Raw genomic sequence first — 19,435 nt, forward strand, 5'->3', positions numbered from 1 at the left:
AATATCTATCTGTTTCTTATTTGCCAAGCCTAATGTGTTTCTGTTTGTCTTGTGTAGTATCGGTGGTGTGTATGTATGTGTCTTGTGTTGTAGTTGTGCTGTCTAGTATGTTTGTTTTGTCTTGCGTAGTAGTTGTGTTGTCTAATTTGTTTGTGTTTGTCTTGTGTAGTAGTTGTGGTGTGTAGTTTGTGTATATATTGTGTAGTAGTTATGATGTGTTTGTGTTTATATTGTGTTATAGTTGTGATGTGTTTGTGTTTATATTGTGTTATAGTTGTGATGTGTTTGTGTGTGTCTTGTGTAGTAATTGTACTGTGTAATGAGTAGTTGTATTTGTGGTATTATAAACCCAAGAAAGGAAGAGCCCCCCTCCAGCAGATTTGCTTACACTTAAAACTAGCTCAACATGCCCATATGAGCTTTTTGCTCAAGTGTGGAAACCCCATCTAATCCAAGATTTTTGTAAAAAAGCCCTCATGGATTCCATGAAAAAGGAAGAGCCCCTCAGATTGATGTACCTATACTTACAAAAGGTATTTCTGTGAGATTGTTGTCCATAATCCTGTCAAAAATTGGCCACACTCAAAACTAGGCCAAGACACACACACATACACACCTATATACACACATATTTACTTCCTGTTTAAGTTCAATTGGACCTCAACCTCAACTTGCATATCCAATATTAAAACAATGCAATATGCAGAGACCCTCTAGAATTGCTCTGTGACTCTCTCATTTCTCACATCATAAACATATGATTTTTCTCCTATGAGAATAACACTACATATGGTGTCATCAGGTAATGCCTCCAAATATCTGCATTGTTTACGAGTATCTTGTAGAGAAAATAAGATTTGTAGGTATTTTTATTGAGAAGTACTTTCTTCTGTGTGTACATCCCATTTCTCTGCTGAGCGTACATGCAATCAATACCGCAGCGCCATGCCCCGGGGCTCGCAGGAACTAATTAGAGTTGCGAGCAGAACTTCCCTTTTCTCCAGCCACGTGGAGTTGAGTATTGATCCAATTTTTTCGAGAATAACACTACATATGATAAGCAACAACAACAGGGCCATCTATGTGCAAATGTCTGAACTCGGTGAACACTTGGGAACAAGTCAATATATCAATATTTTCAACTCTTTCTGTTAGTAATAGGGAATGGTAGTAAGCATTAGACAAAGTACTTTGGAGCCGAATATGCCTTCCTTAAGACGTCGTATATTACTAAAATATCTCTAATTCACATATTTCTCATACCGCCGTATCTTGTTCTATTAGGCCTCTTCAAGAAAATTGCCAATTGGTGAAAATTAATTGAGCACAACAGCAAAAGAGGATCCTAATAGGGCAAGCATACAATGATATGGGGATATGCGAATTGCTGGTTTCTTCGATTCAGATAAATGGATCGAATTGAAACTGGGATATTTTGCATTTTTTTATACAAAATCTGATATTTTCTACATCCAGGTCAGGTCAGTGCCTTCTGGGACATGCATGTTTGTACAGGTATTTGTGTTAGGTTAGTGCCTTTGAAGGCCGCTGAGGAGAAAAGGGGGAAAAAGGGTTTGTGAAATTTCTGCATGGAGCTATCAGCATCGGTTCAATACATTAGTTCCTCAAATTCCCGCTGGAGCTATGAGCATCGGGTCAATATATTAATTCCTCAAATTCCCGCATGGAGTTATGAGCATCGGATCGCTGTGAGCATCGGATCAATATATTGACTTCCAGCAATTCTTATTAGAGTCCCGGGGGCATGGCGCTGCGTGTTGATTGCATGTATACCTAGCAGAAAAATAGGAGGTACGCACAGGAGAAAATACTCCAGCCATGCAGAATCACCCCCATAAATATAATTATCCTAGGATCAAAATTAGTGACAGAATAGAGAAACAAAAATTATAATAGGGCTTGGATACAGCTACCAGCCCAAGGTGGTTCCTAAATACAATATCTCAAGAACTAATTGACATAGAGCTATGCAGTTTTTTTGTCTGCACTGAACCCAACTGATTAAGCATAAAGATTAGATTTAAAACCCAGAAAATTTTATATAAATACCAAAGCGAGAAATATTAACACACATACACACATGCACATACATACACACACACACACACAGCACGGTGTTGAACCCAACTGATTCAGTATAAAGTTTTGAATTGAAGCCCAGGAAATATATATAATAAACAACAACAAAAATGCCAAGTCAAAAATATTGCAATCAGTGCAATAAAAATATATTTAGCTCTAATTGGGCTAGACACCAAAAGATTTGTAACCCAGACAAATGCAGAACTCCCACAATAATTTGCCCCAAATGCCATAGAAAATATAACATGCAATACTTCAAATATACACATAAAGATACTTGTTCTGCACAGTCATCAACATTGCCCCCACAACCATCCACATCTGGTCTGAAAAGAAAGCATGAAGCACCTCTTAATGCCAGAGCCGCAAAGCAGCCACGCTATGAACCCATCCATAGCAGTTTTAATGCCCAACTTAGGGATTACCGGTTTGTATCAGAGCCAGGATGTGGCATTGAGAATTTTTTGAACAGTGTAAAACCTGATCTGCAGGCAATTCTAAATGCACAAAATGGCTCTTATAAGCTGTCCCTCAAATTGTATACTCAATATAAGAAAGCAAAAGGCACTAAATTTACACAGCCCCACATAACAGAAACTGTACCTGTATATTCAAATACAAATTTAGACAGAATAATAAGCAGTTTAATAGATCAATTGAATATTGAACACTCTGAATTTGCTGGAAAAGAGTCTGGATGGAGCCTATGCGGCTCTCCTCACAAGTTATATGTTAATATTTCTGAATTCAGCCCATTACAAGGTTCTACATATCTGCCATTACCTGATAATATTAAAAACAGAAGAGCCGTGGTTAATATAGAAAATACCGACCAGAAATGCTTTTTGTGGTGTATATTAGCTGCTTTGTTTCCAGTTTTAAGGCATCCTGAGAGAATAAATTATTATAAACAACATGAACACTTTTTTGACGATGCAATGAAGGGTTTAGAATATCCAATGTCTGTTCAGAATATTGATAAATTTGAAAAAAGGGCCGGGCATATCAATGGCAAACAATTATCTATTAATGTATATATTTGCTCCACTGGCAATTGCTTGATAGCACCTCTCAGAATCAGTGCATTTGATGATGAATCTGCTGTTCCTATTAATTTGCTCATAATTGAAGGGGATGGCAAATATCATTACACTCTGATACATAATCTTGAAGCTTTAGTGAGAACACAACTAGGCAAATCCAATACAATATTCAAGTTGTGCAGAAGATGTTTAAGTGTATTTGATGGTAGAAAAACGGTGAAGGGGGTTCCTGAAGAGAATGCAGAAATTGCTAAAAACAGGTTAATTGAGCATCGGAAATACTGTGGCAATCATAAACCTGTTCATATGGTGATGCCCAATCCAAATGAAAATGCCAAATTCAAAAAGTTTGAAGCCTTGTTGGAACACCCAGCATATATTGTCTGTGATTTTGAATCGAACCTCAAATCTCTTGCATCCTGCAATCCAGATCCTGAAGAATCCTCAATTACACCATACCAGCTACATGAACCTTCCAGCTTTTGTTATGTGGTTGTACAGGATGGTACTGCTAGTAAAGAATATTCATACATGGGACCAGATGCCATCAAAATATTTGCACATAAAATAGAAAATGAGTGCCGTGACATAGCATCTAATATTTTATTAAAATCAAAACTCATGTTGCCTTTAACAGAGAAACAGATTGAAGATTTCAACAATGTAGAAAAATGCCCACTATGTGATTGTGAATTTTCAGATACAAATAACAAGGTGAAACACCATTCTCATACAGATGGTAAATTCTTAATGGCCCTGTGTAATAGCTGTAATATTAAGATCAAGAGTCCATGATTTATCCCCATATTTTGCCATGGAGCATCCAATTATGATTTCCATCATTTGATCAGGTACGAGGGGTTTGAGAAGCAGAATTTAAATATTTTAGCTGAAAATGATGAGAAATATATATCAATTAGCAAAACAATTAAAGTTAATGGTACTCCTATTCACATGAGATTTCTTGATTCTTACAGATTTTTATCTGCTAGCCTGGATACACTGGCCTCTCAATTATCTGATGATCAATTCAAAATCACACGTGCATTGTTTCCAAATCAGGACCTGAAATTAATTAGGCGGAAGGGTGTATATCCATATGATTATGTTACAGATTTTTCTAAATTTGATGAGTGTTCCCTGCCACCACAAGAAGAGTTTTACAGCAAAATCAGAGGATCTGGAATCTCTGATGAGGATTATCACCATGCCCAGTTGATGTTCAACAATTTAAAATGCAAGACATTTGGTGATTATCACATGGCTTATTTGAAACTTGATGTGACCATCTCAGCAGATATAGTGCAGACATTCAGAAAATCTTGTATGCAAAATTATGGACTGGACCCAGTGTATTTTTTCAGTGCCCCGGGCCTAGCATGGGATGCAATGTTTTTAAACACCAAAAAGCAATTGGATCTGATCAAGGATCAAGATATGTATCTGTTTATGGAGCAAGGTATAAGAGGAGGCATGGTGCAATGTTCTCAGAGATATGCCAGAGCAAATAACAAATATATGCCTGATTATAATCCAGAATTGCCATCAAATTATATAGTGTATGTGGATGCAAACAGCCTCTATGGTCATGCCATGATGCAAAAACTGCCATATGCAGGGCTTGAGTGGGTTGAAGATTTCAATATTGAGGATCTTAAGGATTTTGATGACCGTGAACATGGCCTATTCTTAGAGGTTGATTTGACAATTCCAGATTATTTACACAACAAATTTTCGGATCTGCCCCCAATTCCTGAGGTTCAGTGCTCACCTGGCTCTAAACAGAAGAAGCTCATGATGACACTAGAGTCAAAACAGGGCTATGTCATATATTACAAAAACCTCCAGTTCCTGATGCATCATGGTGTTCAAGTGACCAAACTTGGAAAAGTTTTGAGGTTCAGGCACTCAGAATGGTTGAAACCATATATTAATACAAACACGGAGCTTCGAACATCTGCAAAGAGCGAATTTGATAAGACCTTGTTTAAATTGATGGTAAATTCTGTATATGGCAAAACAATTGAAAATGTCAGAAAACATACCGATGTTAAAATAATTACTGACCCCAGCCGGAGCAAAAAATTGATAGCAAAGCCTAATTTCAATTACAGAAGAATTTATGATGAAAATATGGCACTTTTCAACATGAAAAAAACAAGGATTAAGTTTGATAAACCTATTTATGTAGGGGCTGCAATATTGGAATTGTCCAAATTACATATGTTAATATTGTATTATGATGTGCTGAAACCTTTTTATGGTGATAATGTAAAATTGATGTACATGGACACGGATAGTTTTATTCTTGATATTAAAACAGAAGATGTTTATAAAGATATGACCCAGCCTGAATTGTTTCAATACTTTGATACCAGTGAACATACAAAAATTCAACACCACCACAACAAAAAAGTGCCCGGCAAGTTAAAAGATGAGACACTTGGTGATGTTATTGTGGAATTTGCTGGGTTAAGTGCCAAGATGTACAGTTTTGAAACATGTAGTGGTGTTGTTGCCAAAAAAGCCAAGGGCATTGGCAGAGTAGCTGTGGAAAAAGAGCTTAAATTTGAAGATTATAAAAATTGCCTCAAATCCCAGAATTTAATCAAAACATCAGAATCCAGAATTCAGAGTGTGGATCACTTATTGACTAGCAATATTGTAAGAAAAGTGGCTCTGGACCCACATGATGATAAGAGATGCATTTTATCATGTGGAATACATACTTTACCATGGGGGCATTGTGATTTGAAAAGTGGCAATCAATGCCCAATTACAGAGCATGATTTGAAATAAATAAACATGCCTATGAACTTATTTGGGTTCAAAAAACAAGGTATTATGGACCTGCCAGCACCACAACCCTCTCCTGATATAATATCTAAACTGAGTGGCTTGTTAATTATTCATCTGAACAGCATATTTACAGATGTTGATGATGAAACAGGCAAAATATTGTACATATTTAACAATAATTTAAATCATTACCAATTACCTGTAGGTGGGCAATTGCAATTTATTACAACCCCTGAGGGTGATGTTAAAATTTCAGTAGGGAGAAATATTTACAGAATTAAGCACTCAAACATGGTTTCAGGCACTGTTTATACTGTTTCTGCTGGTGACTGCTTATATATTGAGGTCCCTGGATCTTATGACAAGCTTATACCCTTTTTTATAGAATTAAGAATCAGATACTCTATAATAAATAACTACTAAACAAAATGCCTAATGATATTTTTGGCCATACAAGACATGAAGATCACAGTGATGAGATTCTGATGCTTGATGTCAGAGTCAAGAAATTAAGAAGTGATTTACAAGCTTTACAAACCACACTCAATGCCAGTCTTCAATTAGAAATTACAAATTTGCAATCACAATGCATGGACCCTCTTCTTAAAATTGATTCTGAACTCAAGTTGCTGCTTCAGAAATATACTGATCTGGCGACATTGGATAATTTTCAAAGTTTGGAAGAAGCTGTTGCAGCTCTTCAAGCCAAATTTAAGACCCAGGCTAGCAACTCTGAGCAATTGAAACAACAATTGGAAGAGCAAATAAATAATGTCCAGTCACAGCTCCAAACAATTGTCAAAAGCATAAAATCACAAGAAGATTTTGATCTCGTGATTTCCACTCTAAAGGAACAGATTCAGTCACTCCAAATACCTAATCTGGATCCTCTGAACAATGCCATAGCCGAGGTTAAAGAAAAAATTGAGACACTTGAAAATTTTATGAACAATTTGCCCTCTTCTGAAGCTTTGAATGCAATAACTCGGAGTGTTGCAAATATTAAGCTGCAACTTGAAACATATGAAGATTTTGGAAAAATTCAAAGTTCCATAACCCATCTTGAAGGTACAATAGCAGCAGTGCAAAATGATTTGTCAAATGTATTAGAATCCAGATTGCCCGGTATTGTAGATACCCTTGTCAGTGTCCAGCAACAGATCACAAAGCTTGAAAACCTCAACACTGAATCTGAACTATCTCATTTTCATCACTTGATCGATGATATCCAAACAAAGCTTGAAATTTTACAACAATCCACACCCTCTCAGGCAGATATAGCCCTGCTCCAAAATGCTATGCAAAATGTGGCTGATGCTTCTGAATTACACAATGTGAAATTGGCACTTGAATTTTTACAAAATACAGTATCAAATCTGCCTACATCACAGGAACTTAAAAATATTAAGAGAGCAGTGAATCGCATATTGAAATCAGAAGATATCAAAAATATCCAAGCAGAGATCAAACATCTCACTCAGACAGTGGCCACTCTACCAACCAATCAACATATTAATGAACTGCATGCCCTATTTGAGGATATCAGAAGACAGGTCCATGATCTTACTGCTCAAAATTCAAAATTGACAATTGTTGAAAATTTGCAACAAATTGTAGCTAATATCAAGCAACAGCTAGGGACCATGGAATCCAATCAAGCAAATGCCCTGTCTGTTTTTGCCACCCAGCTTCAAGATATTGTGCAGCAATACAAGAGACTTGCTGTGGACATAAAAATCAAGCCAGGCCATGATGATGTTGTTAGGACCATCAATGAGCACCTTGAATCTGTAACAAGCAGATTGCTCACAGCAGAAAAAGAAATAACAGGCATAATCGAGAATCCAAAACATTCAGTAATTCTTGAATTGTACAGCATCCCCAACAAAGAATATGATTCTCCATTTACACCAGGTGGCAAAATATATATGCTGTCCCCTGCACAATTTTATTACCAGTTTTTTGTTGGGGGCACATTGAGACCAATCAAGATCAAATATTGGCTTCAGCCACAGGCACACCACTACCCTACATTATCAATAACAAATGCTGATAACAAAGTGAAAATCAGCAGTGTAGAATTAGAGGATTTTACAGACCCCAATACATTGGAAACAGCCTATACTGAAGATGATGGCACTCTGGAATTTAAAATACATATAGGGGACAAATTATATTTAGAAAATCCTGCAGTTTCAGCTGCTGAACACCCCATAGTTGCAATATTCTTGTTTACATATTATGTCTAGACAAATTATTGTTGATGAATTACACAGACAAGCCCGACATAATTTTAAGAGACTCCCAGTAGTCACAAAGGGCATAGATGATTTATGGCAGAGCGACTTGATTGAAATGTCGAGTGGACAGTTGAAAAACTTAGACAAAATCAACAAGGGCTACAAGTATCTACTCACTGTAATAGACACATTTTCAAAATTTGCCTGGGCTGTGCCACTCAAATCCAAGACTGGAAAATGTGTTACAGAAGCTTTTAGAACAATCATCAATCAGAGTGGAAGATCACCGCGCTATTTGCAAACAGATAATGGCAAAGAATTTTATAATTCAGTGTTTCAACAATTTATTAAAAGCCAGGCAATACAACATTATTCGAGTTACAGTGACCTCAAGGCCTCAATTGTAGAGAGATTCAACAGAACCTTAAAAAATCTTATGTATAAACAATTTACACTGCAGGGTAATTATAAATGGATTAATATTCTTCCAGAACTTCTACATAAATATAACAATTCTATCCATTCCACAATCAACATGAAACCCTCTGAAGTAACTTCATCTGATGAGCAAAAATTGATCAGCACTGTTTATTATCCTAGATACCAGCCAACAGCAAAAAAACCGAAATACAGGGTGGGGGATCAAGTAAGAATAAGCAAATATAAGCACTTATTCAAGAGAGGCTTCACAAGAAACTGGAGCACTGAATTATTTACAGTGGTTCAAGTTAAACCTGGGACTCTTAACACTTATATAATAAAGGATCACCGAGGAGAAATTCTCAAAGGCAGGTTCTATGAACAAGAGCTCAGCAAAACTAAACAGCCTGACACATATCTCATAGAAAAAATCATCCGCAGAAAAGGCAAAAAGTTACTTGTCAAATGGCTGGGTCATCCGGAAAACAGCTGGATCGATGCAAACAAAATAATAATATGAACACCTGGGATGTTATAAAAAGGCTGCCAGAACCTGAACAACAGAATAAGAGAAATGGCAAATTGTTACCTGATAATATTAGGTGCCTTATTGTTGGGCCATCTGCTTGTGGTAAAACTACACTATTAGTTGATAATTTTTTATTGGCACCCAACTGGTTAGACTGGAAAAACAGGCACTTGTATATCTTCTCTAAGAGCTTGGAACAATTAAAATATCAGCAGCTGATGAAGCTATATGATGAATTGGATATAGCCACTTTTGAACCAGATGTTAAGCCACTTGATGAATGTCTCGATAATTCTGTTGTTGTGTTTGATGACATTATATTGGATAATCAAAACAAAGTTAGAAACTTCTTTACACAGGGCCGGCACAAAAACATTGATTGCTTCTACCTGGCACAGACTTTTTCAAAAATTCCGAAGCAACTAATCCGGGACAACAGCAATTTTATATGTATATTTCATCAAGACCATACCAACCTCAAACACATACATGATGAATATGTAGGTGGGGACCTGAGCTACAATGATTTTTCCAAGTTTTGCAGCAAGTGCTGGAACCAGGACAGTTATGGATTTGTCACAATTGATATGACAAGAACACCCAATAGTGGCAAATACAGAAATAAAATCAACAATTTTCTAGACGTTGAAACATTTTCTAGACGTTGAGACGTATATAAATAAACATGAAAAGGCCAATTATTGATGATCTTAAATTAAGAGATTATCTTGTAAAAAGATTTAAGGGATGGAAATCAGAGAACCGTGGAATTTATGAAAAACACAAACAAACAGAACAGCCTGTAATTGATGCTATTAATAATTTAGGTAAGAATATCAAAACTGTTACAGAGCAAAATCAAAATTTGCTCACAGAGCTTGTACCTGTAGCTGCAAGAAACATATTAGATTATCCATTCACCCCACTTTCCAGTATTCATACACCTAGTCCTCCTAGAAGAATTGAGGCTAGTCAGGATCCTATTGAATTGGGTCTTCTTGCTCAAAAATATTTAACCACACCTAAAGACAACAAAGATGAGGTTTTTGGCTTATATGCCGACACAGAGCTTGATGGCAGCATTATTCATAGAATTGGCAATTTCAGAGTAACATTTATGGGAGATGATATAATTGTATATTCAGAATCTCGTCTTGGAGAAAAAGGTGCTTTTGTTAAGTATCTCGGAACACCTGGATTATGGGAACTGATGACCAGGAAAAGGCCTGGCAGCTATACAGATCAGGATTATGAGGATTACAAAGAAATATTAATAAAATCAGATGCTCTATACCAGAACAATGATCCCACACAAAAAAGGGTTAAGTCGAGCAGTGGGGCAAAATACAATAATTTAATCAAGCCCATATGGTCACAAATTAAGACTGGCAGTGGAATCAAACGATACAACACCCTGCCTAAAGAATTTGTGTGGGTTGATGATGTCAGGAAACTTGTAGATAGGTTATTGGTGATAGCTGGGGAGGAAAATGCTGGGAACCACAATTTTTACAATGAAAAGGTTGGAATTATGGACATGATAAGCACAAAATTGTCTAATTTTATAGTGAATGACACTAAGGGGATTGGATATCTCATAAAAATTATTAATACTCTACCACCTAAATTTTGGAATATTTCTGAGGGTCGGGGCCTTGTTAATGACATTATAAACAAGCTGCCATTTGAACTACATATTCCAGGCTATCAATATTGTGGTCCAGGCACAAAATTGGATCATAGATTAAACAGAGGGGATCCTGGTGTTAATCCTTTAGATGCTGCTTGTAGAGACCATGATATTGCATACAACACACATTCTGATCTTGACAAGAGACATGTTGCAGACAAGAAATTAGAAGAGGCTGCATTTGGCAGATTTGTAAGCAAAGATGCTTCTTTGAGTGAAAAAATAGCAGCATTGGGAACCACCATAGCTATGAGCACCAAACAAAAACTGGGGTGGGGGCTGTGAATATGTATATAATAAACCTACAATGAAGGCCAAGGGTGTTATGTATCAAATACCTTATGCAGGTCTCAAATCTCTTAAAACTATTGACAGTCTTTTAACAAAAAAGCAGCGCAAGAAAAAAAATTCCTGTCTTGCAAAGGGGCATGGTATGAAATTGTTGCTTAGTACCCCCCAATTAAAAAAATTACAGCAATCAAGAAAAAAATCACATGTGGGGGGATTTATATTTACCATCCCTGCTATCTTAGCTGCTCTCGGGGCTGTTGGGAGCTTGGCCGGGGGTTCAGCTGCCATAGCAAAAACAGTAATAGATGCCAAGAAAAATAGGGCAGAATTAGATGAGCAGAGGCGCCATAACCTGGCAATGGAGAAACAAGGCAAAGGTGTTAAAAGAGCCATGAATAAGTTTAAAAAAAACAAGAGCCGCTTACAAACCAAGATATTGAAGCTTTAATCAAGCCATTGGGCATCAAACATTTTAGAGGTGTGTACATGTCTGATTCTTTACCAGAACAACCACTCAACAAAGAGTGTGGCATTGTTAATTTGGATGAGTACAAAAATCAGGGCACTCACTGGATTTGTTATCTTAAATATTTAAAAGATGAGGCATTTGTGTTTGATTCATTTGGAGGTGTTCCACCTGAAAATTTAATAAAATATCTAAAATCAGCTAATCTCTATTACAATAATGCCCGTGTTCAAAATTTCAAAGATGTTAATTGTGGACATTTGTGTTTATCTGTTCTTAGATACATGTCTCAAATAAATAAACCATCAATTGAAGATTTTCAAAAAGCCTTGTGGTATCTGAAACATCATGGGGGTATTCCATCTCACCAGCCAAAATTCAATATTGAAACTCAAATTGCATGATGACATAGTGTATCCCAAAACAATAGCTCTCAGAGCATTTTATGGCATGTACTTGATCCCTAATATTACACACCACAACAATACAATTGCAGTTGGGGATGAAAAAATTGTCATCACTCCAGGGCAATATAATCTCTCCACTTTAAATGCTCAATTACCCAGAGGTATAGTGTTAAGTCAAAATTCTGTCACTCACAGAGTAGAGATTGTATCTGCCACAGAAACAGTGGATCTGGCTACTATAGGAGAGCTGTTAGGCTTTGAGAACAACACAAAACTTGAAGCAGGCATCAAACACACTGCTATGAATATACCTAAATTCTTAGCCATAGAGACTCTGAATATTCACTGTAATGTGGCTGAGGGTATGATCACCAAATCAAATGGCATAGGCACTCACAAACAAACAGGCATAATTGCAACATTCAAACCTAATTCTGAATTTATGGAGCCCATCATCTACAATCCATCCCCAACATTATATTTTCCTGTGTGCCACAACAGAATAGATTATATTGAATTGATGGTCACTAATGAAAAAGAAGAATTAGTTGATTTTGCAGGAGCCACAACAACTGCTATCATAGAGATTAATATTTAAATAAAAATACATACAATGGAAAATATTGAGAGTTATGAGCTACAATCATTCCCCCCAAACAGGAGGACATTTGCAAATTTAAATCAACCCAACACAGAAATTGAGGTTGATCTTGATGTAGGGGATGGCTTTATACACCCCCACAGAGCAGATCTATACATCAAATTTGATGTTGTAAAACTCGATGGTACAGATTATCCGGCAAATTCAAATATAAGACTTGTAGACAATTTTGTGCCGCATCTCTTCTCTGAAATTGAGATCAGAAAGCATGGCGTTGTTATAAACAGAGTGGATTATCCCGGCATTACCTCCACAGCTTTGGCCACATTAAAATTATCCAAAACCGAGGCTTCATACTACAAAATAGGCGGATTCGAGGCTGGTGATAAGATATTATCTAAAAACCACACAGTGCTGTTCCCTATGCGCCTATTGCCAGGATTCTTCTCAGATTATAAAGAAATTATGTGGAAGGGTGGGTTAAGAATCACATTTAGAAGAGCTGCAAATGATAATAATGCTTTGATGAGGTACAGTGCAATAAACTCTACAGGAGAAGCTCTGCCCAATACCCTACCAGATGCAGGCAAATGCATTATTCAGACTATGGAGCTAAGAATCCCTGTTGTTGAGTACGAGGCCAGTTATGGTCTTAAATACAAAGCTGATATGATAAAAAATCCACAGGTTCCTCTGCAATTTTATACATATCAATGCGTACAGAAGCCTGCATCTGGTTCTTATTATGAATTTGATGCCACAAATTCATTCTCCAGTATTCAATTTGACATGCCTGATTTTGTGGTGGTACTGTTTCAGACTGGAAGACACAACAATCAGGAAAAAAATTCAAGTAAATTTGATAACTGCAACATCAAGAACATATATCTTAAAAATGGCAGAAATGAGGTCTTTCCCAGAGAGAATTATAATTTAGACATGTCCAAGAATGATTTCCTTAAATTATATGAGGCTTTTTCGGCTTTCAAGAGGGTCACTACAGGCAATACTGACATGTACTACACACCAGATGAATTCCAGGCACAGAGACCCATGTTTGTAATCAATGCTTCAAAAAGGAAACAAGTTGTGGTGAATGACAGGACAAATATTAAAATTATCTGTGAATTCCATGAGGCATTACCTGATGACACCATATGTAGTGTTATTCTCATAGGAGAAAAATCATATGTTTATGATGTGAGAAATGAGAGAGTCACAGAGCAATTCTAGAGGGTCTCTGCATATTGCATTGTTTTAATATTGGATATGCAAGTTGAGGTTGAGGTCCAATTGAACTTAAACAGGAAGTAAATATGTGTGTATATAGGTGTGTATGTGTGTGTGTCTTGGCCTAGTTTTGAGTGTGGCCAATTTTTGACAGGATTATGGACAACAATCTCACAGAAATACCTTTTGTAAGTATAGGTACATCAATCTGAGGGGCTCTTCCTTTCTCATGGAATCCATGAGGGCTTTTTTACAAAAATCTTGGATTAGATGGGGGTTCCACACTTGAGCAAAAAGCTCATATGGGCATGTTGAGCTAGTTTTAAGTGTAAGCAAATCTGCTGGAGGAGGGCTCTTCCTTTCTTGGGTTTATAATACCACAAATACAACTACTGTAATGTGTTCGTGTTCGTCTTGTGTAGTAATTGTGCTGTCTAATGTGTTTGTGTTTGTCTTGTGTAGTAGTTCCTCCATTCATATTGGGGGTTAGGCGTAGAGCTGACAACTCTGCACTGTAAAAAGACATGTCAAGAAACAGCAATATAAGGCCATGGATGTTCCCAAGGTAAAATATTCCGGAGGTAAAATAGTCCCCCGTTCGGATCTCCGGGTGGGGACTACTTTGGGAGGTCCTTGGACTAAGGATAAGATCTACATTATGAATAAGGATATTAAATTAGGCACCTGGAATGTTCTGAGCCTTTACCGGCCTGAGGCATTTCAGTGTACAGTTAATGAGATAGTTAAGTATAAATTAGATGTAGTAACTGTCCAGGAAGTTAGGTGGCCAGGAGAAGGGAATTGTAAAACTAAAAATTATACTTTTTTCTATGGTGGTACTGAAAATCATAATTTTGGAACAGGCTTTTCATAAATAATAGAATTATCTCGGCTCTTAAAACAGTAGAATTTATTAATGATAGGATATCATATGCAGTTTTACTGGGTAGGTGGTGTAAAATTATTTTAATAAACATACATGCACCAACGGAAGATAAAGATGATAATACTAAAGATGATTTTTATACAGAGTTAGAGCAGGTCTTTGATAAATTTTCTCAGTATGATATGAAAATTCTGTTAGGTGACTGTAATGCACAGATTGGCAAAGAAGAGACATTTAAACCCACGATTGGTAAAGAAAGTCTTCATGCATTAAGTAATGATAATGGTAAAGATTGATTACTTTTGCAACCTCAAAGAATTTAATTGTGAAAAGTACCACTTTTAAACATAAAGATATCCATAAATATACCTGGTCTTCTCCAGATGGTAAAACTCATAATCAGATAGATCATATTCTCATTGATAAGAGAAGGCATAGTAGTATAATTGACGTTCGTAAAAATAGAGGTGCTGACTGTGCCAGTGACCATTATTTAGTAATTGCTAAATTAAGAGAAAGACTCTCGGTGATAAATTATAAGCAACAAAATCTAAAAGTTCTAAAATTTGATACAGGAAAGTTTACTGATGAAAGAATTAAGAAAGATTACCAAATTAAACTGTCAAATAGATTTGATGTTTTGCAGGATTTAAATGATGATGAAAACATAAATGAAACTGACGTAAATAAGAATTGGGAGCACATCCGTAATGCTATAGAATCAGCAGCTAAAGAAAGTATAGGATACCATAAACCGAGAAAAAGTAAGCCATGGTTTGATAATGAATGTGATAATCTAATAGAAATAAGAAATCATTACTAGACTTAGGTGGTTAAATAACTCTGATGATACAAATCTAAACAATTATAGTAGAATAAAGCGAGAAGTTAACCGCACGTTTAGAAGTAAAAAAAGAGATTACATGAAAAGCAAAATTAACGAAATTGAAACAAACAGCAAAAACAAAAATATCAGAGATTTATATAAAGGTGTAAATGAGTTTAGAAAGGGGTGGCAACCTAAAGTAAACTTGATAAAAGATCAAGACGGTGATTTTCTAGCTGACCCAAGCGATATTCTAAATAGATGGAAGAACTACTTTAATGGCCTTTTAAATGTCCATGTAGGAGATAAATCGGAAGTAAATGAAATACACACAGTAGAACCATTAGTTCCAGAACCTAACTTGACTGAAGTTAAAGATGCTATTAAAAGGCTAAAGAATTACAAAGCACCTGGTATTGATTTAATACCAGCTGAGTTAATTAAATATGTCAAATTCATAAATTAATTTGTTTAATATGGAATAAAGAAGAAAACCCTCAACAGTGGAAAGAATCCATAATTGTTCCTGTGTTTAAAAAGGTGATAAAATGAACTGCAATAATTACCGTGGAATTTCTCTACTCTCAACAACATACAAAATATTGTCTAACATTATTTTAAGAAGACTAACCCCATATGCTAATGAAATTATAGGTGATTATCAATGTGGATTTAAACGTAACAGATCAACTACACATCAGACAGACACTTGAAAAAATGTGGAATATAATCAAAATATCCATCAGCTATTCATTGATTTCAAAAAAGCATATGATTCAGTCAAAAGAGATAAATTATATAATATATTAGTAGAGTTTGGAATACCTAAGAAGCTTGTTAGTATGATAAAAATATGCACCAGTAAAACAGAAAGTAAAATTCGTTTGGGCATTAATATGTCTGACAAATTTACATTTCATGATGAGTTAAAACAAGGAGATGCATTATCTCCATTGCTCTTTAATTTTGCCTTAGAATATGCTGTTAGGAAGGTAAAAGAAACTAAAGAAGGACTAAAATTAAATGGTATGACTCAGTTGTTAGCATATGCAGATGATGTAGACTTACTGGAGGATGATGTGAATACAATTAAGAATAATGCTAAAATATTTTTGAAAACTGCTAAAGAGATAGGTTTAGAAGTTAACAAGGAGAAAACTAAATATATGCTTACAGGCCGAAACCAAGTGTTAGGTAATAATCAAAATCTAATTATTGATAGCAACTCGTTTGAACCAGTTTCCAAATTCAAATACTTAGGAGTAATATTAACAAATGAAAATTATATTAAAGAGGAAATAAAAAGTGGGATTAATTCAGGAAATGCATGTTACTTCTCTTTCATAAACTTATGTCTTCTCGTTTAATATCTAAGAAACTGAAAGTTAAAATATACAAAACAGTAATTTTGCCTGTAGTATTATATGTATGTGAATCTTGGTCCCTTACATTGAAAGAGGAACATAAATTGAGAGTATTTGAAAATAAGATCCTTAGGAAAATCTTTGGACCTAAAAGGGATGAGGAGACAGGTGAGTGGAGCAGGTTACGTAATTTTGAACTACATAATTTGTATTCATGACCAGATATTATTAGAATAATTAAATCAAGAAGACTTAGGTGGGCAGGCCATGTGGCACGAATGGGAGAGGAAAGAGGAGTTTACAGGAATCTTATTGGGAAAGAGACCTGTAGGAAGGCCAAGACGAAGATGGAGGGACAACGTTGAGTTGGACCTAAGGGAAATCGGTAGGGATGGAAATGAGTATATAGATCTTGCTCAAGATAGGGAAAGATGGAAGGCCTTTGTTGCTGCAGCCATGAACCTTCTGGTTTAAGAAGGCTAGAGTTAGTTAAGTTAGTTAGTCTATCTGCTACATGTGTCTCAATCATCTTCAGTTTAAAAATTAAAATGGATAAAATTTTCTCTTGAAGTTTATCAAATATGAAAATTCACATCCGAATTGACAATAAACAGGATTTTTAATTCAATTGCTCAAGGAAGTTTCGATTACCAACACAAAAACTTCAAAAGTGGTACTTTATGCCACAACTTTGGTCCTGCTAGGGTTAAAATATTGAATTATTATGCTTTTCAGAAAATGAAGAGCGTTTTAATTATTACATTTCGCCTAAAGGATCAAAACTTAATTTTTCGAGAAATTCACTTCAGACTCATTTTCTATACAGTCCATGCCAGAGATGATTTTCTTTAAAATGTTGATTTATTGAGCATTTCACACCCTGAAAAGCTTTATATTTCTGACATTTGGACTATAGGATGAATACTTGATTCTTCGAGAAATTCGCATAAAATAAGGATATTCGTTTGAAACTCATTTTTTTCCACAGAGCAAGCCAGAGATGATTTATTTTAAAAATGTTGTATTATTTTGCTTTTCAGAGCCTGAAAAACGTTTTAATTCTAACATTCGACATTAGGATGAAAACATAATTTTTCGAGAAGTTCGCCTTAAATGATGGATGATATTTGTTTGAAACGAATCTTTTCAAAAAACCAACCCAGAGATGATTCTCATCAAAATGTTGTATTATTATGCCCTTCAGAGCCCTAAAACGTTTTAATTTTGACATTTAGACTATAAGATCAAAACTGAATTTTTCGAGAAATTCGCGTTCAATGCCAATAGTCACATGAAATTGATTTTTGATACAAAACAAGCCAGAACCGATTTTCAGAAAAATGTTTTATTATTATGTTTTTCAGAGCCTGAAAGGCGTTTTAATTCTAACATTTCGACAATAGTATTAAAACTTGATTTATCGAGAAATTCGCATTCAATCATAATATTCCTTTGTAACTCATTTTCTCTACAGACCAAGCCAAAGATCATTTTTTTTAAGATATTGAATTATTATGTTTCAGAGCTTGAAGAGCGTTTTAATTATTACATTTCGCCTAAAGGATCAAAACATGATTTTTCGAGAAATTCGCGTTCAATGCTAATTTTCGTTGGAAAATAAATTTCTCTACAGACCTAGCTAGAGATGATTTTCATTAAAATGTTGAATTATTAAGCTTTTCACACCCTTAAAAGCTATTTATTTCTGACATTTGGAATAGGATGAATACTTGATTTTTAGAGAAATACGCTTTCAATGCTAGTACTCGTTTGAAACTGTTTCTCTCTACAGACCAAGCCAGGGTTGATTTTATTAAAAATGTTATATTCTTATGCTTTTCAGAGCCTGAAAAGCATTTTAATTTTAAAATTTCGACATTAGCATGAAAAATTAATTTTTCGAGAAATTCGTGTTTAGTGCTAATCTTTGTTTGAAATTATTTTCAAAAGTGGTACTTTATGCCACAACTTTTGTCCTGCTAGGGTTAAAATATTGAATTATTATGCTTTTCAGAGAATAAAGAGCGTTTTAATTATTACATTTCGCCTAAAGGATCAAAACTTAATTTTTCGAGAAATTCACGTTCAATGCTAATACTCACTTCAGACTCATTTTCTATACAGTCCATGCTAGAGATGATTTTCTTTAAAATGTTGATTTATTGAGCTTTTCACACCCTGAAAAGCTTTATATTTCTGACATTTGGACTATAGGATGAATACTTGATTCTTCGAGAAATTCGCATAAAATAAGGTTATTCGTTTGAAACTCATTTTTTTCCACAGAGCAAGCCAGAGATGATTTATTTTAAAAATGTTGTATTATTTTGCTTTTCAGAGCCTGAAAAGCATTTTAATTTTAAAATTTCGACATTAGCATGAAAAATTAATTTTTCGAGAAATTCGTGTTCAGTGCTAATCTTTGTTTGAAATTAATTTTCTCCATAGACCAACCCAGAGATGATTGTCAACAAAATGTTGTATTATTATGCTTTTCAGAGCATGAAAAACGATTTTATTTGGACATTTCGCAATCAATG

The sequence above is a fragment of the Lepisma saccharinum genome, chromosome 29 (assembly GCF_977018435.1).
Source record: "Lepisma saccharinum chromosome 29, izLepSacc3.1, whole genome shotgun sequence".
NCBI lineage: Eukaryota > Metazoa > Arthropoda > Insecta > Zygentoma > Lepismatidae > Lepisma > Lepisma saccharinum.